Raw genomic sequence first — 15,252 nt, forward strand, 5'->3', positions numbered from 1 at the left:
CTTACTTATTTTTGAAATGCTAGATATTTACTCAGTCTTGGTGTTTGTCCCAGGTGAGATACATATGGCCCTTGGAGCTCCGTCACTATTAACTTTGGAGTGACAGAATCTCCTTCTCAGATCTCGAAGCAGAGGCCAAGTGTCTCGCTAAATTTCTGGGCGAAGGAGGTACATATCCATTGGGAAACTATTTTCCCATTTCTATTATTGGCCCTATACTTGGAGGTGAATTTAATCCTAGATAATTGGAAGCAATTCAGGTTCAGTTTTGTAAAACAAATGCATAAAACCCCATCTCTAGAATACCTTTCTGCTGGTGTTTTTCTTGTGTCTGCTGGACTGTGGGGGCTCTCAGAACCCAGGGCAAAATATGTATGTGATTCCCCCCGTGTCCCCCTTTTGTCCTGTATGGCATTTCTGGGAGCAAAAATCTTCCAACTGATGGTGGTTAGAAATGCATTGCCGGGAGGTGGCCAGGAAGCATCTCTGGGTCTCTGTCAAGTGGGTCCAGTGCCAGAAGAGGATGAGAGCCAGTGTTTGGTTGGCTCTGTTGGCCCCAAGTCTCCAATAGGATGTCAGGGTACATGGGTGTAAGGGGCTGGCTCTGGGGCTGCTCTAAAATTGGCACAAGGGAGTTCTAGTTCTCCCTCCACCAGTTATCCCATTCATGAAGTAGATAAGGTAGAGTGGTCAAATTTAGCAAATAAAAATACAAGACACACAATTGGGTTGAATTTTAGGTAAACAACCATTAATTTATTTTTTATTTTTTATTTTTATTTTTCAGTATGAGTATATCCGAGGGTTGTATAGGACTTAGTGATGCCAGAAAAGTTATCAGAAATTTTAAGTTAACTGGATTGGGCATTACGTATTTTATTTGGAGATTATAGATAAGAAAAAAATTTCCCCAGGGTTTGGAAATCATTATTGAGGTCTTGGTCCTTTGTGTCTCAGATACTGATGTGAGAGTGTCTTTCCTGATTTGGTGACGGTTACCCTTCCCAGTCTTCCTTTACCTGCTCAGCTGGTCAACATTGGGAGGATGAGAGGAAATTTGTAAAGTCTGGGAATCTTCAGAGAGGAACAGAATAAAGACCTAGACTGTGTCCTATTACTGTGTATTTGTTGTTAGAAAGTTTTTTTCTTTTTTGACATTGACCTAGTCCTGATTAAGAAAAGCCCTAGTAAGCCCCACCAGCGTGGCTCAGTGGTTGAGCATTGATCTGTGAACCAGGAGGTCAGGGTTTGATTCCTGGTCAAGGCACATGCCTGGGTTGCAAGCTCTATTTCCAGTAGGGGGCATGTAGGAGGCAGCCAGTCAGTGATTCTCTCTCATCATTGATGTTTCTATCTCTCCCTCTCCCTTCCTCTCTGAAATCAATAAAAATCCTATATAATAAAAGCCTAATATGCTATGTGTCCGGTCATCCATTCAACCAAGCAAAGCGTAATATGCTAATAATATGCTAAGGCTGCTCAACCACTCACTATGATGTACACTGACCACCAGGGGGCAGATTCTCGGATTGGCAGGTTAGCTTGCTGCTGGGGTATGGCCGATTGGGACTGAAACAGATGGACTGGACACACTCTGGAGCCCTCCTGCAGTCCTTCCCTGACTGGCCAACCTCCCACATTCCTCCCTGGCCCTGACTGTGCACTGGTAGAGTCCTCAGCCTGGCCTGCACCCTCTTTCAATCTGGGACCCCTCAGGAGATGTTGAAGAGCTGGTTTTGGCCTGATCCCCCAGGCCAGGTGGAGGGAGCCCACTGGTGCATGAATTCCTGCACCGGGCCTCTAGGATATTAAAAAGGACCTAGTATGAAAGAACATCAGAGTTCCTTAAACACACGCCAGCTGTTGCCTGTGCTGCCCGATGGGAGAGGTGGTTTGGGCATGCCCATGGCTCTGCAGCTGGGAGGCTTCCTGACTCAGCCACTGTGCTGGTGAACTAACAGGCTGCAGGTGGGCTGCCATGGCAGGCCTCTGAGGGAGCAGGCTGCTGCTCTCGTGGAGAAGCATGGTGGCCACTATCTGGATCTACAGCAGCAAAGGAAGAGAGCAGCAGATGAAAGGTCATCAGTTTCCACAGTGAACTGTGTGGAAGCAGAGCCTTCAACCCACGTGTTTTCTCATCAGGTTCCCTGGTTTTCTCTCACTGATGCATACTGATCAAGAGGCCCAGCTTCCTGAATGATTCGAGGGACAAGAGAGATACTGGGCTCCCTGCCAGTCTGGCAACTGGGAACTGGTTTTAATTTGAAAAGTTAATAGGTGGGACCTCTTTTTTTACTTAAAATTATTGAAGTTGATCCTCCTATTATCACATGTACACATATTTTACAAATATGCCATTATAACACATTTTATTGTTGAGTTCTGTAGATTTTTCTTTTTTCTTTTTCCAAGATGTCATGCCCTGAGACTATGTGTTTTCCTGTGGTCTTTTGCTTTGCAGTTTTGAATCTATAGCTTAGCTCAATCAAGATCGGTTTATGAAAGAATACCAAGTTTTGTGATTCTTATAATACCTGCATCTTCTTTGTCAGCCTATACCTATTAATATTTTTTAAAGACCAAGTTAAAAAAAAATCACCTGTATTAATTCACATCCTTGGATAATTATTTTTAACTTGTTAACTTCGGTGCCTTGGCCCTTAGGTCACATAAGCTTGACTTTATGCATATGCTAATTTAAAATATATTGGGTGTTGATTCTCATGATTGAATTCTTCTAGGAGAAATACAGGAGAATGTATTTATGATTTTAGGGTAGAAAATAATTTTTCAAATTTAACCCCCCAAAACATCCTATCTAATAAAGAGGGAATATGCTAATTGACTGCCACACCTTCAAAGATGGCGACACCCACAGCCACAAGATGGTGGCGCCCAACCCCCTCAGCCCCATCGAGGCAGCAGGTACGTGGCAAGGCTGGGCCCCTCCCCATGTGTCTCCCTCCAGAGTCTCCCAGTCCCTTCAGTCCCCCAGCCTCCCAGAGCCAGCCAAGGCACAGGCATGCCTCAGATGGTTGCTGCCCATCCGTCCAGGGCTGCCTGAGGCTCAGGTCACCAGGGCCGGCTGAGGCTTGTGCTGTCGGCAGTGGCAGCAGCAGAGGTGTGGTGGGGCGTCACCTTCCCCTGATCGCTGGATCACCTCCTGCCCCTGAGGACTCCCAGACTGTGAGAGGGGGCACTCCAGGCACCGGGCCTCTAGTAAACTATAAAGTAAAGACGGAAATATTTAACTATATTTACATAAAAGCATTTTTGTGAAAAAAGATGCCACAAAAGAAGATAAATAAAAACTACTATTTGAGAGGATATATTTGAAGATAGTCTGTATAAAGTGGGTTGCATTATTGTTCTCCATTTTTCACTCTCCCTGTAGCCATGCTCTTTGCCACATACATTTGCAGTTCTTCCCAGAGGTAGAGTACCTTTCTCTGTCCCATTAGTGTTAGACTTGGCCACGTGATTTGCTTTCCCCAAGAGAAGAGGCAGAGTGCCAGTGTGGAGCTTATACCTTATGAGGCACTTGTTATTTTTCTTGTTAATCCTCATGCGAGGATATTTTTTCCTTTTCTTTCTTTCCTTCTTTCCTTCCTTCTTTCTTTCTTTCTTTCTTTCTTTCTTTCTTTCTTTCTTTCTTTCTTTCTTTCTCTCTCTCTCTCTCCTCTCTCTCTGTCACTTTCTCTTTCTATTTCTCTCTCTCTCTCTCTCTCTGTCTCTCTCTCTCTCCCCCCCTCCCTCCCTCCCTCCCTCCCTCCCTCCCTCCCTCCCTCCCTCCTTTCTTTCTTTCTTTCTTTCTTTCTTTCTTTCTTTCTTTCTTTCTTTCTTTCTTTCTTTCTTTCTTTCTTTCAATGGAGAGAGAGAAAGAAAAAGAAACATCGATGTGAGAGAGACACATGTGCTCCAGCTGGGTCTGTGGATCACACCTTCACCTAGGTATGTGCCCTTGACTGAGAATTGAACCCAAGACCCTTAGGTGTGTGGGCTGATGCTCTAACCACTGACTAATGCATGCCAGGGCACTGCTTGTCTTTCTTGTATTTCCACTCGTTATGGGAAGAATATGCTCCTGGTAGCAACTACTTGTCCAAGGAGGGTAAGAAACACGTGGAGCAGATCTGGATTCCAAAGCTCCAGCTTGGAGTAAGGCCGTCCTGGCCCATCCTGGATTAGCCAACTATTTATTGTAGAAATAGCTGACTCCTAGATCTTTCAACAAAAATGATTCCATACAGGATTTTTTTTTAAGAACTCCTGAAAAATTAAAAAGGAAAAGAACAATACAAGAGGGAAATGGGTCTATAATAAGTGAAAAGGTAATTTACACAAGAAAACATTGGAATGACTGATAAAAAAGTAAAAACATGTTTAGCTTTCTTCACTAGTTACCAGATAAATATAGATTAAAACAATGATGGGATATCTTATACCTATTTAGATTGGTAAAAATTAATGTCTGGCAATAATTTACTATCGTAAAATTAAAAATCCACTTACATATACATAAAGCTATATATCATCCACACACACACATAAAGTTCTATCCTATATAATAAAGAGGTATTTTGCAAATTGACCCTCACACAAGATGGCCACCCATGTGGTCAAAGATGGCCACCACAAGATAGCCCGTAGGGGAGGGCAGTTGGGGGTGACCAGGTTGGCAGGGGAGGGCAGTTAGGGGCAACCAGGTCAGCAGGGGAGGACAGTTGTGGACTATTAGACTGGCAGGGGAGGGCAGTTTGGGGTAATCGGGCTGGCAGGGGAGCAGTTAGGTGTCAATCAGGCTGGCAGGGGAGTAGTTAGGGGCTGATCAAGCTGACAGGCAGGGGAGCAGTTAGGAGTCAGCAATCCCACAGGGATCAGGCCTAAACCGGCAGTCAGACATCCCCCAAGGGGTCCCAGATTGAGAGAGTGCAGGCTGGGCTTAGGGACACCCCCCCCTCCCCCAGTGCACGAATTTCATGCACCGGACCTCTAATATCACTATAAACACACACACACACACACACACACACACACACACACACACACACACAAAACTATATATCAGTGTGTTATATATCAATATATTAAAACTATATATAACGCACCCATACATAAAGCTAAATATTTATTTATCAATCTATACATAAGTGCACTGACCACCAGGAGGCAGATGTTCAACACAGGAGCTGCTAGGCTGCAGTGATTTGGTTGCTGTGGTTTTCAGCTGATGTACCTGGAACCACAGAGGAGGGAACCCAGTTTTGGGTGCAACACCCAAGAACTGCCCTCTTGCAATCCGAGACCCCTTGGGGAATGTCAGAGAGCCGGTTTTGGCCTGATCTTCGCAGGCCAGGCTGAGGGATCTCACCAGTGCATGAATCTGTGCACCAGGTCTCTATTTTATACATATATATATATATTTACAATGATATCATATGTAAAAAATATGTAAAGTTGATTGGAAAGGCACCCATTCAACTACTACGAGGGGATGCCTATACAAAGGGAGTGGGGGGGGGGGGGGTGGAACTGAAGCTGGGGATAGAGAATATGACAACAAAAAATACAGTAAAACAGGCTTTTCATGGGCCAGTCCCATCAGATGAACTTTAATTGGGGAGCATGATTGATTGTGTCAATATAATTCTGTTTACTCAAGACCCACGAGAAAAATAGCAGGATGAGAGGTATATCTTACACCTATTAGATTGGTAAAAACAGTAAAAGGCCATTGAGCAGGGTTATTATTTTAGAATTGAAGAAATGTGATTCCCTATGTTAATGACTGAGTTAGATTATTTTATTCTGTGATGAGCTTTAGCCTTTTCAGTACAAGAACAGGAATGACATTATAGTTTAAGGTTAGTGACCATAATAGTTATTTTTTGGAAAACTAAGGGATGAGTTTTGCAAAAACAAAAACAAAAACAAAAACAAAAAAAATTGATTTTCTTTGTTTTTGTCCAGATATTCTTTTGCTCAATAATGCAAAATTAGTCGGCTTGACTTTTAGAGAATCAACGGGGACATGAGTCAAATAAACATGGCTACTTGGTGGCGAAATCTATCACTCTCTTGTCTTTTATTATCTCTGGAAACAGCGTGGGAGAAAGGATTTTCTTCCTCGCTCTCTAGCGTAGCTCAGCTACTGACTGGCTCTTTGCTCTGGAATGAAGGAGGTTGGCACAACGCCATAGTCTGATGTGGGAACAATACGCCAGAGGTCTCTATTTTTGCTTACTGTTATTCTTTTGCTTTTATTTCTGTATTCTATCCTTTAACCATCCCATACCCAATCCTCTACATCCCGGGTGGGAACCTTCCTTCTGCCAGGGGCCATTTGGGTATTTATAGCATCCTTCACGGGACCGAGCCATACACAATTATCAGCTTAAAAAATCAGCCTGCTATGTTTGTTCAAACATTTAATTAACTCACCCCTAATTACTTGGCAGGGCCAGACTGAATGATTTCTCAGGCCTTCGACTCATGGCCAGAGGACTGGCTGTTCCCTGCTCCTGCTCTAAATAAACATACACACTTCATTAATATGTGATAGTGCGTCTTTCATTTTCTTCGTTAAACATCTGTTACAACCTTGGAAGAGCTTGTAAACTCTTCCATTTTAGGACCACGTTTCCTTATTACCTAATTACAAATAGTTATCATGGACCGGGTGGATGGCTTTCCTTGGTGAAACAGATTCCATTTGCTGAGTAAAAAACGTGTGAACGTGATGACTCTTCATCCCCTTTGAAATCAGATGGTCAATCTGTTTGATACCTCTCCTAGCAGCCCTCTAAAACGATGGCATCTGGAAAAGTAGAATTTCACAAAGAGAGAATTATCCTTCCACAAAATAATAATAACAATGATGGCTTAGTGAATGATTTAGCACTGCAACGAGCACTTCATTAGATCCTATGGGTCATTTTGTAAGTAATTACTCTTCATAGCAACTTTATTTCACAACACGAGGAAAACAGAGTGAAAGTGGGTCAACATGGACAAGGCCAAACAGTATAAAGGAGAGCCTGAATCGGAACCGAACTTGTCTCATTGCCTGTTCTTGTTATGACTTCCTTTTCTTCCCACCCTGTAAGGGCACCTATTTTGCAAGGCACTTGTTAGTGCTGTATCTCCCTCCACTCTCAGCCTTGGGAGAGCTCCCCTAGCCGCATGGTTTAAGGCAGATGCGTAGCTAGCACATCGCTCTCTCTGGGGTTAATTTTCCTCCTGAGCTCTAGGATTCTGAATTTTCAATTGCCCAGGGGAACATAACCCATCAGCACATGCCACTCGTACCTCAAACTCATCATGCCTGCGTCAGAGTCAGAACTTACGCTAGACCTGCCCGCTGGTGTGAACAGCATCTGTCATGAGCCAGTTAACATAGCTGAGGGAGGAAAGAAGTTGTTTTCAGGAGAAGATGAAATATATAAAACCTGTGTTGAAAATTGGAATATAGCATAAGATGTATGGAGACATTTTTGCTAAAAGTAAAAAGGGGTTATTTTAAATAAATAGTATCTGTTACTAGTTATTTAATCTCTGCATCCCCATAAAGAATTATTGTTTAAAAAGCTTTCTTAGCCATAGGTAGAACTGAGATTTAAAATGTCTTTAGCGTCTTAAGGTGCCAGGATAAATAAAACAATTGCGGTATGAGATATAGTTGAGGAAAGCCTGTGTCAGGAACCAACCCCAGAATTGGAAAGTAAAGTGGAACTAAGTGGTTAGATGAAAATAGAAAAAAAAAATTACCTATATATTCTAAAATGTATAGTTAATGCATAAAAATGTATATTCTTGCATCTGTGAGAATATTGACAAAAATGATAAGCAAATTACTGGAAAAACTGACTTTTCAATTTTCTTCTATAATAGATATTTATAAGTTAACTTGAGAAATCTAAGTATGTTTTTTATCTTATAGAAAATATATCAGTTTAGAACATTAAAGATACAAGATTTCTTAAAAGAATTGATAACAATTGAAGAAATGTTATATAATTTATTTTCAGATGTAAACTATGATTTTTATGTAGCTACCATTAGTTTTTTTCTGAGGAAAGAAACTGCCACATTTAGGTAGTTTCTATTTTTTTGAATATATAGGTAATTTTTTTCTATTTAAAAATTATTTTATGGAGTGAGGAACTCAAACCTTGCTTTCATGATCAGAAATAGAATTTTTTTTTTTTTTTTTTTAAGGAAAGCAAGTTATAACTTTCTATTTTGAATCACAATCGAGGAAGAGAATCATTATTCCTTTTCTCTTTGGAAAAACTTAATACTTTAGCATAAAGGATGTGTCATTACGGCAAATCTGGGAGCATGAAAAGAGGGATCACTTTTTTCTATTAAAAATGTTAGAATGTTTAAAAAAATTCTTTATTGTTGAAAGTATTACATATATCTCCTTTCCCCCCCCCCCCCCCCCATTGATCTCTCCCCAGCCACCCCCAGGCCCCAGCACATGCCCTCACCCCCTAGTGTCCGTGTCCATTGGTTATCCTTATATGCATGCATACAAGTCCTTTGGTTGATTTTTTATCCACCCCTCCCCTGCTTTCCCTCTGAAGTTTGCCATCTGTTTGATGCTTCTATGTCTCTGGATCTATTTTTGTTCATCAGTTTATGTTGCTCGTTATATTCCACAAGTGAGTGAGATCATGTGATATTTATCTTTCTCTGACTGGTTTATTTCGCTTAGCATAATGCTCTCCAGGCCCATCCAAGCTGTTGCGAATGCTAAGAGTTCCTTCTTTTTTATTGCAGCATAGTATTCCATTATGCAGATGTACCACAGTTTTTTAATCCACTCGTCTGCTGATGGGCACTTAGGTCATTTCCAAATCTTAGCTATTGTAAATTGTGCTGCTATGAACATAGGGGTGCATATATCCCTTCTGATTGGTGTTTCTGATTTCTTGGGATATAGTCCTACAAGTGGGATCACTGGGTCAAATGAGAGTTCCAGTTTTAATTTTTTTTGAGGAAACTCCATAATGTTCTCCACAGTGGCTGCACCAGTCTGCAATCCCACCAGCAGTGCATGAGGGTTCCTTTTTCTCCGCATCCTGGCCAGCACTTGTTTGTTGATTTGTTGATGATAGCCATTCTGACAGGTGTGGGATGGTATCTCACTGTCCTTTGAGCTTTTAGATTTGTCTTAATTTTACCATAGAGAACTGAGTAAACTTGATGTTTGTGATAATAGATTCAGAGACACATAGGACATGGATATCTTCAGTCAAGACGTATTTGTGTTAGTGTACGATTTCAGCTAATTACACAGTAAACTTTTTACTTTTAGAGTAAATCAGGCAAATCAATATTCATGCTTTTCCGAACTAAAGTGGGTATTAAGTTGTAAAATAAAGAATTTGTAGTTTGTTAGTCGAAACATTGCATGCTCATGAGAAATATGATAGTGATGTGACACCCTCCTATTAGTCCCATCGCTCCTCATATGTAACAGACAAATATTAAACAGGGCAATTCGAAAATATTCATTTACAAGTGTCACATATAATTCTGAGGAGAAATTACTTTGTTTTATAGTGTGGTTCTATGTTTTAATTTTTTTTTTTGTAATCTGTTTTGGGTTATCTGATGAAGCTTGGAATCCTTGTAGGGTTTTTGGGTGTTTTTTGTCCTAGAACAACCTGAGGAGTGTGGAAAGTCAGGCTGATAGTTAAACCCAAGCCTTCTAGTGCTTTTCTTTAGCGACTATGAGGCTGTATCTGAGTAGCTGATAGACAGAGAAGTAACAATAGACTTTGTCACAGATGAGAACTACTAAACACCAATATAGGTTCTATGAGCCAAACTTTTATGGACAAAATAAAATGAGATATTCCTAAGCACATTTAATAAGGAAAGTTGAGATGGTGTGTCCCATTTCTTAGTTCAAGTTTTTTGTTTTTGTTTTATAAGTCATCCATAAAAAAGATAAAAATAAATGTCAATGGATATTTTGGAATCAAATGATACCCTCTGCTGGCTGAATGAGGGATTGTGTTTGAAACGAGGGAAGTTTACTTTTCAATAGGGCTGACTGCTGAATGAAAGATTGCGTGGGGCAGAGTGCTGTGAAATAATATCGGAAAAATTATAAATGTGAAGAATTAAGCCAACGGTTTCACTTAAGTAATTTTCAAAGTGAAACTAATATACAAAGGCTGAAACTGGATTGGCTCAGTAGATAGAGCGTCCGCCTGCGGACTGAAAGGTCCCGGGTTCAATTCCGGTCAAGGACATGTGCCTTGGTTGCGGGCACATCCCCAGTGGGGGCTGTGCAAAAGGCAGCTGATCGATGATTCTTTCTCATCGATGTTTCTAACTCTCTATTCCTCTCTCTTCCTCTCTGTAAAAAAAAAAAAAATCAATAAAATATATTTAAAAAAAGAAACTAATATGCAAAGACACATACTTGAAATTTACTAATCTTTTGATTTTTTTTTTTTAAATCATGAATAGGCCATAGCGAAGGAATACAGCAGGGGGCAAAATACAAGGGTCTTCTGACCCTATTTTCGATAACAGCTCTGATTAATTCAAGATGTTTAAATTACCATCATCAGTTAAATTCTTATTGTAAGAGCAATTGGCAAATATCTAGAGGTGAGAAAAGAGTGGTCTTTTTTTCTGGGTACCCTGCCTTAAATTATGTTAAGAAATAATTAGAATATTATTAAATCATCTAGAAGTTTGATAAGTTCAGGGAAGTATCCACATTTCATGCCTGTTTTAAAATATTTTCTTCCTACTCTTAGAATTCTTAAAGCCATTTTGAAATTTACAATATTTTAGTCACATAAAAGTTATGTTTAAGAGTTCCTACTGGACACTATGTCATTGTTTTATTGCAAATTTGCAAAATGCAAAATTTCAAACCTAATTCTGCTGTGAGATGGCATCCTTCACTGGCTATGTTGCTTTAAGGGCACCCATCCCCCCTTCCTGCTTGAGCCGCTGTGTGCTGTCAGTCATCCTGAAATACACTAGGGTGCTTGTCAGGCTGTTTGCTCAGAGATGCATCATAAGCCAAACTGTGAGCCATGATAGTGGCCCTGAATTCCTAAACGTAAGAACTTGCTTAGGCAATTGGTTTAGTGTCTGTATATGGGCAATACTCTGTCCTGCAAGTAGGTGAGTGAGTGTCAAACTTTTTACAATCAAACTTTGCGGTAAGACAAATCCTAATGATCCTAGATCATCTGTTGCTAACGTTAGATAACTTTGGGGGGAATGAGAGGACATTATGTCTACAAGATGGGATGGCTGGGAATGACTATGCTGTGCATTTATTACTTTCATTACTAACTTTCCTCCTAATAACACTGGACTCTAAACTACTTTATGAAAGCTCGATTTTATAAATAATCTACTTTTCTAAGTCAAAGAGCAGGCATTTCAGATTGAGATGAAAATGTGATTCCCTTGCTAACCATCTTTCACAGCTTGGGCAGGGGCTCAGTTCTACAAGGTGGGGTGTTTAAAAGAGCGCTCACGAAAATCCTCATTGCCAATGCCCAAGTGATAGTGGTCTTACATCACAGCATTTTAAAATCCCCACAGTGTAACTGAGCTGTTGCTATTTGAGTGACTGTATGCAAGACACCTGCAGCTTTACATTCTCTGGACATAAAACGTGTGCAGCACGCAGGTTCTTTGTGTGGACAATTTCGTTTCTCTTATGGGCCCCTCACCTTAAACTGTGCATGGAGATTCTCCCTGTAGCTGGTGTATGCGGCCTTAAACATTTTTAAATAAAAAATTGTTAACAGAAAACAAACAAACAAACAAAAAAACTCCCCCCAAACCCAACCAAGGAAGTTGTAGGTTTTAATGTTTGTACGTTTAACATGGTAGAGAGTAGTTAAGAGGCAGCACGGAGTTAAAGCATTAAGGCTTTATCTAGGATAAACGAAAAGGGATTGCTTCTGCAGATACATAGGATGATTATTTATTTATGCCTTACCTTGTTCTGGAAGGGATTTAAGATGACTTACAAGGCGACGTGAAATTCAAGATAGAATAAATTAAAAGTGGAGTGAAAGAAGAAAGGAAAACAAGCACGAGGTCATAAAACAGAGCCAGGAATAAGGCAAAAAAAAAAAAAAAAAAAAAAAAATCCACCCGTTTTCAACTGTGGTTTTATGCCGCTGGCGTATTGTTGGATTGACGGGAGAGGAAATACGGGGTCGCAGAAGTCTTACGGGGGAATTTCGTGCAGACCAGCCGTCTCCCTTAGCAAGGTGGCAGTCCGGAGTGAGGAGAATCCGGTGGGCAGGGAATATTAAGTACACTTTAAATGTCACTCGTGTTTTGATAGGGGAAGAAAAGTGAAGAACTGCTGTCCTTTCAACTCACACACTGATTTCTGTGGTCACAAGTGTGGCTCTGAGTTTTCCGGGAGCAGGCCAAAAAATTGCCCAGTTAGTTTATTAGAAAGAGTAAAGAGGCTTCATTTTTTTTTTTTTTTGAAACAACAAGAATTGATCTAAATAAGGTTAACTACCCACATATTGGAATGGACATTATTAAACCAATGGTCTAAACAAAATACAGTTAGTAATCTGGTATGAGTCTAGTTCTATTTCCCCCCTATTAGGTGGTGGTCAATGAGATTAGCTAAGGTTCTTCCTCTCGCTCCTTCAAGCAAATTGAACTTGAATTTCAGCTTCTGTCAGGTTGAAATTAGCTGGATCAGTGAAACCGGGGGTGGGGGGTGGGGGGGGGGGAGAAAGTTGTTGGGTAGGAGAAAGAAATTCAGAGGCAGGACTTCTTAATGTGTTGTGATCTTCGAATACTCAGAACACAACCACTGTGTTCACTGTCTGGGCTCCATGCTGTGCACCATATTAGATCCAGCTTGTGTGAGTGAATGAGCTCAGACACTCAGTGCTTTCACTCGATAGCATTTAAAAAAGACGAAAGTGTAGCAGCTATATTTACGAAGGATCTTCCATGATATCTTCAGATATTAATGCGAGTCAGGGGCTCCTTGGCTCCTTTTTATTCCACTGTTAAAAAAATAAGATAATTAAGAAATAATTGTTCTTGCCGAAACCGGTTTGGCTCAGTGGATAGAGCGTCTGCCTGCGGACTGGAGGGTCCCAGGTTCGACTCCAGTCAAGGGCATGTACATTAGTTGCGGGCACATTCCCGGTGGGGGGTGTACAGGAGACAACTGGTCAATGTTTCTCTCTCATCGATGTTTCTAGCTCTCTTTTCCTCTCCCTTTCTCTCTGTAAAGAATCAATAAAATATATTAAAAAAAATAATTGTTCTTTCAAAGTAGTACAATATCAAAGAAAATACTGAAAGCTTTTATTTTTGTAAATACAGAAAAAATTATAAATCAAATAGCTAACAGATCAGGTGCATGGGATGACATTGAGGGTAACACACAGGTTTGAAACCTAAAAGAGAATATTATTATAATTATTATTATTATATTGACTTAGAGAGACAAGGAAGGAGAGAGAGGCAGAAACATCGATGTGAGAGAGAAACATGGATCCGTATACACCCTAACCAGGGTTTGAACCCGAACCGGTCACCTAGGTCTGTGCCCGGAGTGGACATTGAACCTGCCTCCTTTTGGTGTCTAGGATGATATGCCAACCCACTGAACCACCCGGCCAGGGGCTGGGGAGAGAATACAATTAAGAAGTTAAATAGGTTTCAGGCACCAAATAAACAAAACTGAGCCATGTACCAAAGGGGTCCAAGATGCTTAAAGAAAAAAAAAAAAAAGCTAATTTTTGAAAGCATTAAAGATTCCACTGAGCCAAACCAGTTAGGGCTAGAGATTCCAGTGAGAGATCCACTCAAAGCTTATAGGGCAAAATGCTATCAGTGGAAATTTATAATTATATAGTAAATTAAATAACCTGCAAGTATTTTCTATGTTACTGGGATGAGAGATGAACAGAAAAGGTTAAAAAAAGTAAAAAAATTTTTTTAATGACAGTTTGCATTCAATATTATTTTGTATTAGCTTCAGGTGTAGATGACGATGGCCAGACAGTTATATACTTTACAAAGAGATCCCCCTGATATTTCCAGTACCCAACTGGCACCATTCATAGTCATTACAATATTATTGACTATATTGCCTATGCTGTGCTTTATGCATTTTATTTACTTACTTATTTATTCAATCCTCAACCGAGGATATTTTTCTATTGATTTGTAGGGAGAGTGAAGAGAGAGGGAAAGATAGAGAGAGATATTGATGTGAGAGAAGCACATCGATTGGCTGCCTCCTGCATGAGCCCCAACCAGGGCTGAGGCTGGGGAGGAGCCTATAACTGAGGTACGTGCCTTTGACAGAATCCAACCCAGGACCCTTTGGTCTGGCCAGGGCCCCATGCTCTACTTTACATCCCCATGACTGTTTTGTAACTACCAATCTGTCCTTCTCAACCCGTTCACCTTTCCCCCAAACATCTTCCCTTCTGGCAACCTTCAGTCTGCTCTCTGTATCCACGAGTCTGTCTCCATCCTGTTGTTTGTCTATATTACTCTTTAGTCCCACATGCAGGTGAAATTACATGGCATTTGGAACAGAAAATATATATTTTAAAATATATTTTATTGATTTTTTACAGAGAGGAAGAGAGAGGGATAGAGAGTTAGATCATCAATGAGAGAGAATCATCGACCAGCTGCCTCTTGCACACCCACTACTGGGGATGTGCCTGCAACCAAGGTACATGCCCTTGACTGGAATTGAACCTGGGACCTTTCAGTCCACAGACCGACGCTCTATCCACTGAGCCAAAACGGTCTCGGCAGAAAATATTTTTAATATAAGTCAACTTTATTAAGGAAAAATTTTATATACATTAAATTCACTCTTTTTAAGTTAGAGTTTGAATAGTTCTGACAACTCTATAGTAATGCAACCACCAACATAATCAAATAGAACATTTCTATCAATTTAAGTTTCTTGTGCTCTCTGAGGTACATCAATTCCCTTAACCCTGGGCTGCTGGTAACAGCTGATCTTTTGTCTGCCTTTCAAGAATGTTATGTAAGTGGAATCATACTGTGTGTGCTCATTTTTGTCTGATTCTTTCACTTAGCATGATGCTTCTGAGAGATATTCTTTTTATTGTCTATGCCAAACTCTTTTTCTTGCATAATATACAATGATATGCTTGTATCACAAATTGTTTATCTATTCACCCGTTGATGGAAATTTGAGCTGTTTCCAGTTTCTAATATGAC

This window comes from Pipistrellus kuhlii, unplaced genomic scaffold (assembly GCF_014108245.1).
Source record: "Pipistrellus kuhlii isolate mPipKuh1 unplaced genomic scaffold, mPipKuh1.p scaffold_m20_p_15, whole genome shotgun sequence".
NCBI classification, from domain to species: Eukaryota; Metazoa; Chordata; class Mammalia; order Chiroptera; family Vespertilionidae; genus Pipistrellus; species Pipistrellus kuhlii.